Source organism: Oncorhynchus keta, unplaced genomic scaffold, assembly GCF_023373465.1.
Source record: "Oncorhynchus keta strain PuntledgeMale-10-30-2019 unplaced genomic scaffold, Oket_V2 Un_contig_1536_pilon_pilon, whole genome shotgun sequence".
Taxonomy (NCBI): domain Eukaryota; kingdom Metazoa; phylum Chordata; class Actinopteri; order Salmoniformes; family Salmonidae; genus Oncorhynchus; species Oncorhynchus keta.
The window spans coordinates 220001-230000 of record NW_026279275.1 but is presented as its reverse complement, the minus strand read 5'-3'; the positions used below and the strand labels follow the sequence as shown (position 1 = coordinate 230000).

Below are 10000 nucleotides of genomic sequence, written 5' to 3'. Positions count from 1 at the left end.
TTCGGTAAGGACTCATTAATGCAGGACTTTATGCTTATTTCACTTTATTTATCTCGTCTTTTACTCTCAGAGGGAATTAGCATATTTAATTGATCAATATGCTCCCTGTTCCTTCTACACATCTGCCAAGCTGGTCCCATCCTCTTACCCTCCTCATTTCTCAAAGTGACAGCTTTCTCTGGCTGGCGCCCCCCTCTCCTCTCTGTCTCACCCTCTCCCCTCTTCTCTCTGTCTCACCCTCTCCCCTCTGTCTCCGTCTCCCAATCTCCTCTCTGTCACCCCCTCTCCCCTCTGTCTCCCCCTCTTCTCTCTGTCTCCCCCTCTCCTCTCTGTCTCCCCCTCTTCTCTCTGTCTCCCCCTCTCCTCTCTGTCTCCCCTCTTCTCTCTGTCTCCCCCTCTCCTCTCTGTCTCCCCCTCTTCTCTCTGTCTCCCCCTCTCCTCTCTGTCTCCCCCTCTTCTCTCTGTCTCCCCCTCTCCTCTCTGTCTCCCCCTCTTATCTCTGTCTCCCCCTCTCCCCTCTGTCTCCCAATCTCCCCTCTGTCTCCCCCTCTCCTCTCCGTCTCCCCAATCTCCTCTCTGTCACCCCCTCTTCTCTCTGTCTCCCCCTCTCCGTTCTGTCTCCCAATCTCCCCTCTGTCTCCCCCTCTCTGCTCTCCCCTCCATCTCCCCCTCTCCTCTCTGTCTCCCCTCTCCTCTCTGTCTCCGTCTCCCAATCTCCCCTCTGTCTCCCCCTCTCCGCTCTCCCCTCCGTCTCCCCCTCTCCTCTCTGTCTCCCCCTCTTCTCTCTGGCTCACCCTCTCCCCTCTCCCTTCTGTCTCCGTCTCCCAATCTCCCCTCTGTCTCCCCCTCTCTCCGCTCTCCCTCCGTCTCCCCCTCTCCCCTCTGTCTCCCCCTCTCCCCCCTGTCTCCCCCTCTCCCCCTCTCCCCCCTGTCTCCCCCTCTCCGCTCTCCCCTCCGTCTCCCCCTCTCCCCTCTGCCTCCCCCTCTCCCCTCTGTCTCCCCCTCTCCCCTCTGTCTCCCACATCCCCTCCCTCTCTCTCTCTCTCCCTCCCTCCATCTCTCTTCCATGGCCAGTCTTTCAAAGAGACTTGGGAGCTCCATCCAGTGTCGGAAACAAAAGCCTTGCCAGTCGCCAACCGTCCCTCAGACAAAATTAATGGAGGACATTAAAAACTAACAAAACACATCCTCGTACGAACACTGTGTATAAACCTAACAAAACACATCAAACCACAAACACACCGATCTTTGGCAAAACACACTAAACGTACCCTAATAAACTCATGAAATCAGACTATCAAACTTGGGGGAGAAAATAAATCTATATCTGTTAAAATCGAGGAGGCGTGGCCAGTAGGAGTCTAGTTCCCAGGTCTTCATCATACCAGTAGAGAGTCTAGTTCCCAGGTCTTCATCATACCAGTAGAGAGTCTAGTTCCCAGGTCTTCATCATACCAGTAGAGAGTCTAGTTCCCAGGTCTTCATCATATCAACAGTACTGATGTAGGGTACCAGTAGAGAGTCTAGTTCCCAGGTCTTCATCATATCAACAGTACTGCTGTAGGGTACCAGTAGAGAGTCTAGTTCCCAGGTCTTCATCATACCAGTAGAGAGTCTAGTTCCCAGGTCTTCATCATACCAGTAGAGAGTCTAGTTCCCAGGTCTTCATCATACCAGTAGAGAGTCTAGTTCCCAGGTCTTCATCATACCAGTAGAGAGTCTAGTTCCCAGGTCTTCATCATACCAGTAGGAGTCTAGTTCCCAGGTCTTCATCATACCAGTAGAGAGTCTAGTTCCCAGGTCTTCATCATATCAACAGTACTCATGTAGGGTACCAGTAGAGAGTCTAGTTCCCAGGTCTTCATCATACCAGTAGAGAGTCTAGTTCCCAGGTCTTCATCATACCAGTAGAGAATCCAGTTCCCAGGTCTTCATCATACCAGTAGAGAGTCTAGTTCCCAGGTTTTCATCATACCAGTAGAGAATCCAGTTCCCAGGTCTTCATCATACCAGTAGAGTCTAGTTCCCAGGTCTTCATCATAACAACAGTACTGCTGTAGGGTACCAGTAGAGAGTCTAGTTCCCAGGTCTTCATCATACCAGTAGAGAGTCTAGTTCCCAGGTCTTCATCATACCAGTAGAGAATCTAGTTCCCAGGTCTTCATCATACCAGTAGAGAGTCTAGTTCCCAGGTCTTCATCATATCAACAGTACTGCTGTAGGGTACCAGTAGAGAGTCTAGTTCCCAGGTCTTCATCATACCAGTAGAGAGTCTAGTTCCCAGGTCTTCATCATACCAGTAGAGAGTCTAGTTCCCAGGTCTTCATCATACCAGTAGAGAGTCTAGTTCCCAGGTCTTCATCATACCAGTAGGAGTCTAGTTCCCAGGTCTTCATCATACCAGTAGAGAGTCTAGTTCCCAGGTCTTCATCATACCAGTAGAGAGTAAGTTCCCAGGTCTTCATCATACCAGTAGAGAGTCTAGTTCCCAGGTCTTCATCATACCAGTAGAGAATCCAGTTCCCAGGTCTTCATCATATCAGTAGGAGTCTAGTTCCCAGGTCTTCATCATATCAACAGTACTGCTGTAGGGTACCAGTAGAGAGTCTAGTTCCCAGGTCTTCATCATACCAGTAGAGAGTCTGGTTCCCAGGTCATCGTTGTCTCTTATTCAGAATCTGTCATTGTCCCGGCGCCTGGCTCCTCCACATTGCGTCCCAAATGACATCCTATTCCATATGTGATCTACTACAGTTGACCAGGGCCCTAGTGTTCAGTACAGGGCATAGGGGGCCATTAGGGATGCACTTCCTCGCAGCCTTGAACAGAACAGAAGCTGCTTATCAGGCACGTGTGAGAATTCTAGCCTCTCCTCCCTCTCATCCCCTTTCCATTCCTCTCCCTCTCCTCCTTTCCTTTCCTTTCCTTTCCATTCCTTTCCTTTCCTTTCCTCCTTCTCCTTCTCCTTCTCCTCTTTCTCCTCTCCTCTCCTCTTTCTCCTTTCCTCTCTCTCCTCTCCTCTCCTCTCCTTTCCTCTCTCTCCTCTCCTCTCCTCTCCTTTCCTCTCCTCTCCTTTCCTCTCTCTCCTCTCCTCTCCTCTCTCTCTCCTCTCCTCTCCTCTCCTCTCCTCTCCTCTCCTCTCCTTTCCTCTCCTTTCCTCTCCTCTCCTCCTTCTCCTCTCATCTCCTCTCCTCTCCTCTCCTCTCCTTTCCTCTCCTCTCCTCTCCTCCCTCTCCTCTCCTCTCCTCCTCTCCCTTCTCCTCTCCTCTCCTCTCCTCCCTCCTCTCCTCCTCTCCTCTCCTCTCCTCTCCTCTCCTCTGTCTCCTCCCTGTTTCATATTTTATTAAGAGTTACATTGTGAGACTCCGATAGCAACTAGCCTCCCCCACTTCATTAGTCATACAGACCAGTCAGTCAGCATCAATAACCTGACCCAAAGTCCCAAATTGCACCCTATTCCCTTCATGGAACACTACTTCTGACCAGAGCCCATAAGGATCTGATGAAAAGTAGTGCACTATGAAGGGAAATAGCGTGCAATTTAGGAGACCCCTGGCTGAAGCTTAGTGCTAAAAATCAGAAGGAGCTAACTGTTAATGAACCACCAGTGACAATATATTAGGGTTTGAGAAGGCTAGAGGATAGAGGCTAGAAGGCTCGAGACTAGAGTCTAGAGCCTAGAGGATAGAGATTAGAGAGTAGAGTCTTGAGGTTGGAGGATAGAGCCTAGAGGATAGAGGATAGAGGATAGAGCCTAGAGGATAGAGATTAGAGGAAATAATATTGAGGCTAGAGGATAGAGTCTAGAGGATAGAGGCTAGAGGATAAAGGATAGAGGATAGAGCCTAGAGGATAGAGCCTGGAGGATAGAGGATAGAGGATAGAGGATAGAGGATAAAGGATAGAGGATAGAGGATAGAGCCTAGAGGATAGAGATTTGAGGATATAATCTTGAGGCTAGAGACTAGAGGATAGAGGATCAAGGATAGAGGATAAAGGATAGAGGATAGAGGATAGAGACTAGAGAATAGAGTCTTGAGGCAAAGAGGATAGAGACTAGAGGATAGAGGATAGAGCCTAGAGGATAAAGGATAGAGGATAGAGTTTAGAGGATAGAGATTAGATGATAGAGGATAGAGTCTAGAGGATAGAGGATAGAGGCTAGAGGATAAAGGATAGAGGATAGAGTCTAGAGGATAGAGCATAGAGTCTAGAGGATAGAGGATAGAGTCTAGAGGATAGAGGATAGAGGATAGAGGCTAGAGGATAAAGGATAGAGGATAGAGTCTAGAGGATAGAGGATAGAGGATAGAGGATAGAGGATAAAGGATAGAGGATAGAGTCTAGAGGATAGAGGATATATGATAGAGCCTAGAGGATAGCGACTAGAGGATAGAGGATAGAGGATAGAGACTAGAGAATAGAGGATATATGATAGAGGCTAGAGGATAGAGGCTAGAGGATAGAGGCTAGAGGATAGAGGCTAGAGGATAGAGCATAGAGGATAGAGCCTAGAGGATAGAGGATAGAGCCTAGAGGATAGAGGGTAGAGGCTAGAGTCTTGAGGCTAGAGGATAGAGGTAAGAGGATAGAGTATTGAAGCTAGAGGATAGTGATTTGAGGATAGAGTCTTGAGGATAGAGGGTAGAGGATAGAGGCTAGAGGATAGAGGATAGAGGATAGAGCCTAGAGGATAGAGGGTAGAGGCTAGAGTATTGAGGCTAGAGGATAGAGGATAGAGGATTGAGTATAGTGGATAGAGGGTAGAGGCTAGAGGATAGAACATAGAGGATAGAGCGGTAGAGGATATAGACTAGAGGCTAGAATCTAGAGGCTAGAGCCTAGGGGGTAGAGGCTAGATGATAGAGGCTAGCTCTCTCACTGGCAGGGCAGGGGAGGCAGGGGGCCAGTACCAACAACACTCAATTGTCAGGTGTGCTACCTCCAATTACTCCCTCTCTCTATACAAGGCCACACCTGGGCCAGGACAAGACCAGAGCCAGACCAGGGCCAGATCTGGGCCAGATAGACCACACTAGGCTTCTGGTTCCTGGCATTACAGGGCCAGACAGAGCAGATCAGAACAGCACATTATACTAACTAACTAACAAACACAGGAGATGTAGGGCAACGCTGTGCATCGCCCATGTCCTTCTGCCTTGGCTGTGTTGTCCTCCTGCCTTGGTTGTGTTGTCCTTCTGCCTTGGCTGTGTTGTCCTCCTGCCTTGGCTGTGTTGTCCTCCTGCCTTGGCTGTTTTGTCCTCCTGCCTTGGTTGTGTTGTCCTTCTGCCTTGGCTGTGTTGTCCTCCTGCCTTGGCTGTGTTGTCCTCCTGCCTTGGCTGTGTTGTCCTCCTGCCTTGGTTGTGTTGTCCTTCTGCTTTGGCTGTGTTGTCCTCCTGCCTTGGCTGTGTTGTCCTCCTGCCTTGGCTGTGTTGTCCTCCTATCTTGGCTGTGTGGTCCTCCTGCCTTGGCTGTGTTGTCCTCCTGCCTTGGCTGTGTGGTCCTCCTGCCTTGGTTGTGTTGTCCTCCTGCCTTGGCTGTGTGGTCCTCCTGCCTTGGCTGTGTTGTCCTCCTGTCTTGGCTGTGTAGTCCTCCTGCCTTGGCTGTGTTGTCCTCCTGTCTTGGCTGTGTTGTCCTCCTGTCTTGGCTGTGTTGTCCTCCTGCCTTGGCTGTGTTGACACTGGCATCTTAACGCCCCAATAACAAACCAACAATACACTGAATAGAAGAGACGTATTGCTGTCAAAACAGCCAAGACTGTTCATTACTTGTAATGATTTTCCTCTCAACAGTGTTGGGAGAAGCTGCTGCTGCTGCAGCCAGGCTCATTCTGTCATCACTGGCCACCCCTCATAGCCCGGTTCCTCTCTAGGTTTCTAATCTCCACCCAGCACAGCCAGAAGAGGACTGGCCCACCCCTCATAGCCTGGTTTCTCTCTAGGTTTCTAATCTCCACACTGCACAGCCAGAAGAGGACTGGCCACCCCTCATAGCCTGGTTCCTCTCTAGGTTTCTAATCTCCACCCAGCACAGCCAGAAGAGGACTGGTCACCCTCATAGCCTGGTTCCTCTCTAGGTTTCTAATCTCCACACTGCACAGCCAGAAGAGGACTGGTCACCCCTCATAGCCTGGTTCCTCTCTAGGTTTCTAATCTCCACACTGCACAGCCAGAAGAGGACTGGTCACCCTCATAGCCTGGTTCCTCTCTAGGTTTCTAATCTCCACACTGCACAGCCAGAAGAGGACTGGTCACCCCTCATAGCCTGGTTCCTCTCTAGGTTTCTAATCTCCACACTGCACAGCCAGAAGAGGACTGGCCACCCCTCATAGCCTGGTTCCTCTCTAGGTTTCTAATCTCCACCCAGCACAGCCAGAAGAGGACTGGTCACCCCTCATAGCCTGGTTCCTCTCTAGGTTTCTAATCTCCACACTGCACAGCCAGAAGAGGACTGGCCACCCCTCCTAGGTTTCTTCCTAGGTTTTGGCCTTTCTAGGGAGGTTTTCCTAGCCACCGTGCTTCTACACCTGCATTGCTTGCTGTTTGGGGTTTCTAAATACATTTGATTTGATTTGATCACAACGAGAGACAACTGGAATGTCACGAGGAGCAGTAGGTCAAGTTGAATAGGGGGTTTGAGGGAGAGGAGAACCCAAGCAGCGATTTGAAAAATGACTGATGCTTTCTGACAACACACGTTCAAATGCGACTAGCTGCTACTAAATACGGCTCCATTTTTTAATGTCCTGTACAGGCTAAATAAATGCCAATATTCACCTTGAGAGAATCATCATGAAGAGAGTTTCCAGTGAGGTGTGAAAAATAGGCTCCTCTCATCTCCCCCCTGGGCCATCTAGTACAGTGTGTCAGGAGCTGTATGAAGGGATGAGAAGGAGGGAGCAGGGTAGAAGACCTGCTCTCCTCTCCTGAATTAACTCTCTCTTTCCCTCTGTCGTTCTAACTGAGCAGGCATTCTCTGAAGGGAGAGCTGCAAATAATGGAGAAATGACTTTCGAGAGAGAGAGAGAGAGAGAGGGAGAGAGAGAGAGAGAGAAATGAAAGAGCGGGCGAGAGGGGAGAGGAGAAAGAGAGAGAGAGAGGGAGAGAGAGAGAGAGAGAGAGAGAGAGAGAGAGAGAGAGAGAGAGAGAGAGAGAGAGAGAGAGATGAAAGAGAAAGAGAGACAGGGAGACAGAGAGAGAGAAATTACAGAGAAAGAGAAAGAGAGAGAGAGACGGAGGGAGAGATAAATGAAAGAGAGAGAGGGACAGGGAAGGAGAGAGGAGAGAGAAATTAAAGAGAGAGAGACAGAGAGGGTGAGAAAGAGAGAGAGAGAGAGAGAGAGAGAGAGAGAGAGAGAGAGAGAGAGAGAGAAATGAAAGAGAGGTGAGAGAGACAGAGAGGGAGCGAGGGGAGAGGAGAAAGAGAGAGAGAAAGGGAGAACTGAAAGAGAGAGAGACAGAGAAGGAGAGAGGAGAGGAGAAAGAGAGAGAAAACTGAAAGAGAGAGAGAACTGAAAGAGAGAGAGAGAGAGAGAGAGAGAGAGAGAGAGAGAGAGAGAGAGAGAGAGAGAGAGAGAGAGAGAGAGAGAACAGAAAGAGAGAGAGAGAGAGAGAGAGAGAGAGAGAGAGAGAGAGAGAGAGAGAACTGAAAGTGAGCTCCACTTGGCTGGTTTTAATATCAGTTCTCTAAAATACAACCTGTTTCCTCTATACCCCCAACACTAAATCACTAGCTCGTCCTCCTATCGACTGGGAAGACATCGTTCTGTATAAAACCTCTGTGATATATAGAGGCTGAATAACGACCCAGAGAGGTGACCGGGGAGGATTTAAGACAGCGTCATGATAGCATCATTTTCAAAGTAAACTTTTGAAACGCCGACAGCAGGGTATTGTGATAGTCGACTTGCCGATCCTGGGTCAGCTGTAGTCCAGTGTTGTTCCACCTTTTCCCAGGTCTGATAGAGGCTGACGGAGACTCCACCTCCGCCAGATCAGACGTGGTTGTAATTGTCCGGTCTGGATCCCACGCTGCGAGTCTCTGGTGTTACAGCACCACAGTGATGTATCCTCATTATTGTGTAAATAGGTTCTGGCAGCCCTCCGTAAATAAAACACAGAGTGACAGGAGGATGGGGGGAATTTACTTTCCTGCCAATTAGACGAGCCCCAGGCTGTACTTTAACAGCAGATAAATCCTGCAAATCACTAAAATGATCCTGTCACACCAACCAAAATATTACAATCCTGCCGAGCCACACTAAGCCACACACTAAACACTCTGAAGATCTCTTTCTCTCTCTCTCTCTCTCTCTCTCTCTCTCTCTCTCTCTCTCTCTCTCTCTCTCTCTCTCTCTCTCTCTCTCTCTCTCTCTCTCTCTCTCTCTCTCTCTCTCTCCCTCTCTCACTCAGCCCCTCTCTCTCTGCCCCTCTCTCTCTGCCCCTCTCTCTCTCTTCCCTCTCTCACTCAGCCCCTCTCTCTGCCCCTCTCCTCTGCCCCGCTCTCCCCCTCTCCCACTCTCTCCTCTCTCTCTGCCCCTCTCTCTCTCCCCTCCCTCTCTCTCCCCTCTCTGACTCAGCCCCTCTCTCTCTGCCCCTCTCTCTCTGCCCCTCTCTCTCTCCCCTCTCTCGCTCTGCCCCTCTCGTCTCTCCCTCTCTCTCTCTGCCCCTCTCTCTCTCCCCTCTCTCTCTCCCCTCTCTCACTCAGCCCCTCTCTCTCTGCCCCTCTCTCTCTGCCCCTCTCTCTCTCTTCCCTCTCTCACTCAGCCCCTCTCTCTCCCTCTCTCTCTCTCCTCTCTCCTCTCTCTGCCCCTCTCTCTCTCTCCCTCTCTCTCTCTCTCTCCCTCTCTCTCTCCCTCTCTCTCTCCCTCTCTCTGCCCCTCTCTCTCTCCCCCTCTCTCTCTCCCCCTCTCTGCCCTCTCTCTCTACCCTCTCTCACCTCAGCCCCTCTCTCTCTGCCCTCCCTCTCTCCCCTCTCTCACTCTCTCTGCCCTCTCTCTCTCCCCTCTCTCCGTCTCTCTGCCCTCTCTCTCTCCCCTCTCTCCCTCTCTCTCCCTCTCTCTCCCTTTCCCTTTCTCCCTCTCTCTGCCCCTCTCTCTCTCTCCCCTCTCTGCCCTCTCTCTCTCCTCTCTCTCCCCTCTCTCCCTCTCTCTCCCCTCTCTCTCTCTCCCCTCTCTGCCCTCTCTCTCTCCCCTCTCCTCAGCCCCTCTCTCTCTGCCCTCCCTCTCTCCCCTCTCTCACTCTCTCTGCCCCTCTCTCTCTGTCTCCCCTCTCTCTTCCCTCTCTCTCCCCAATATCTCTCCACTGTCTCTCTACTCGTTGTGTTAATGAGATGGGGAGGGTTTCAGCGCTGGGACCTCTCCTCACAGAGGGGGATAGGTGATTGACAGCTCAGATCAGTCTCTACAGCCAGTAGGACCAGATGGGAAAGAATGGGATCTGCATCCAAAATGGCACCCTATTCATTCTATAGTGCACTACTGTTAAACCAGAGTCTAGTTAAAGTAGTGCACTGTATAGGGAAGAGTGTAGCATTTGGGACGGAGGCTGGGTTCTTTTTAATGTGCTCGTTTTTCAGTCGTTTTTTTCCCTTTTCTTCCCAGCTATAACAGAAATCCCCAAATGGTTTCACCTCCTACCTGTACAATTATTTTACATAATAAATGCAACCGATGTTCTGCCAAGAATCCTGATTCCTTTTTTTTATTTCATTTCTGGAAGTAATGTATTTAAAGACAACGGTAAAGATCGTTGTTGTTATAAAGACAAAGAAAAGTGTTAACTTTCAATTATGTAGAACCACAATGATGAACAACATGTAGGAGGTATGGAAAGAGGAGAGGAGGTCGTGTGGGGAGGGGGCAGATAAGAAGAGGAGAAGAGGTCGTGTGGGGAGGGGGCAGATAAGTAGAGGAGAAGAGGTTGTGGAGGGGGGCAGATAAGAAGAGGAGAAGAGGTTGTGGGGGGCAGATAAGTAGAGGAGAAGAGGTTGTGGGGGGCAG

The 10000-nt window shown here is 50.2% G+C and overlaps 1 protein-coding gene and 1 long non-coding RNA gene across 17 annotated transcripts in view; one reads left to right on the top strand and one right to left on the bottom strand.

The window, feature by feature from the left end:
• ebf3a (EBF transcription factor 3a) overlaps positions 1-10000 on the bottom strand; it is a 274303-nt gene that overhangs the window by 190397 nt on the left and 73906 nt on the right. The window lies entirely within an intron of this gene.
• Positions 1374-3028, top strand: LOC127918962 (uncharacterized). 2 transcript variants are annotated; one of them, XR_008101499.1, is made up of 3 exons: positions 1374-1477; positions 1592-1731; positions 2285-3028. It is a non-coding gene; the product is annotated as an uncharacterized LOC127918962 (long non-coding RNA). The 2 variants fall into 2 exon arrangements; XR_008101498.1 differs by having other exon boundaries at positions 2250-3028.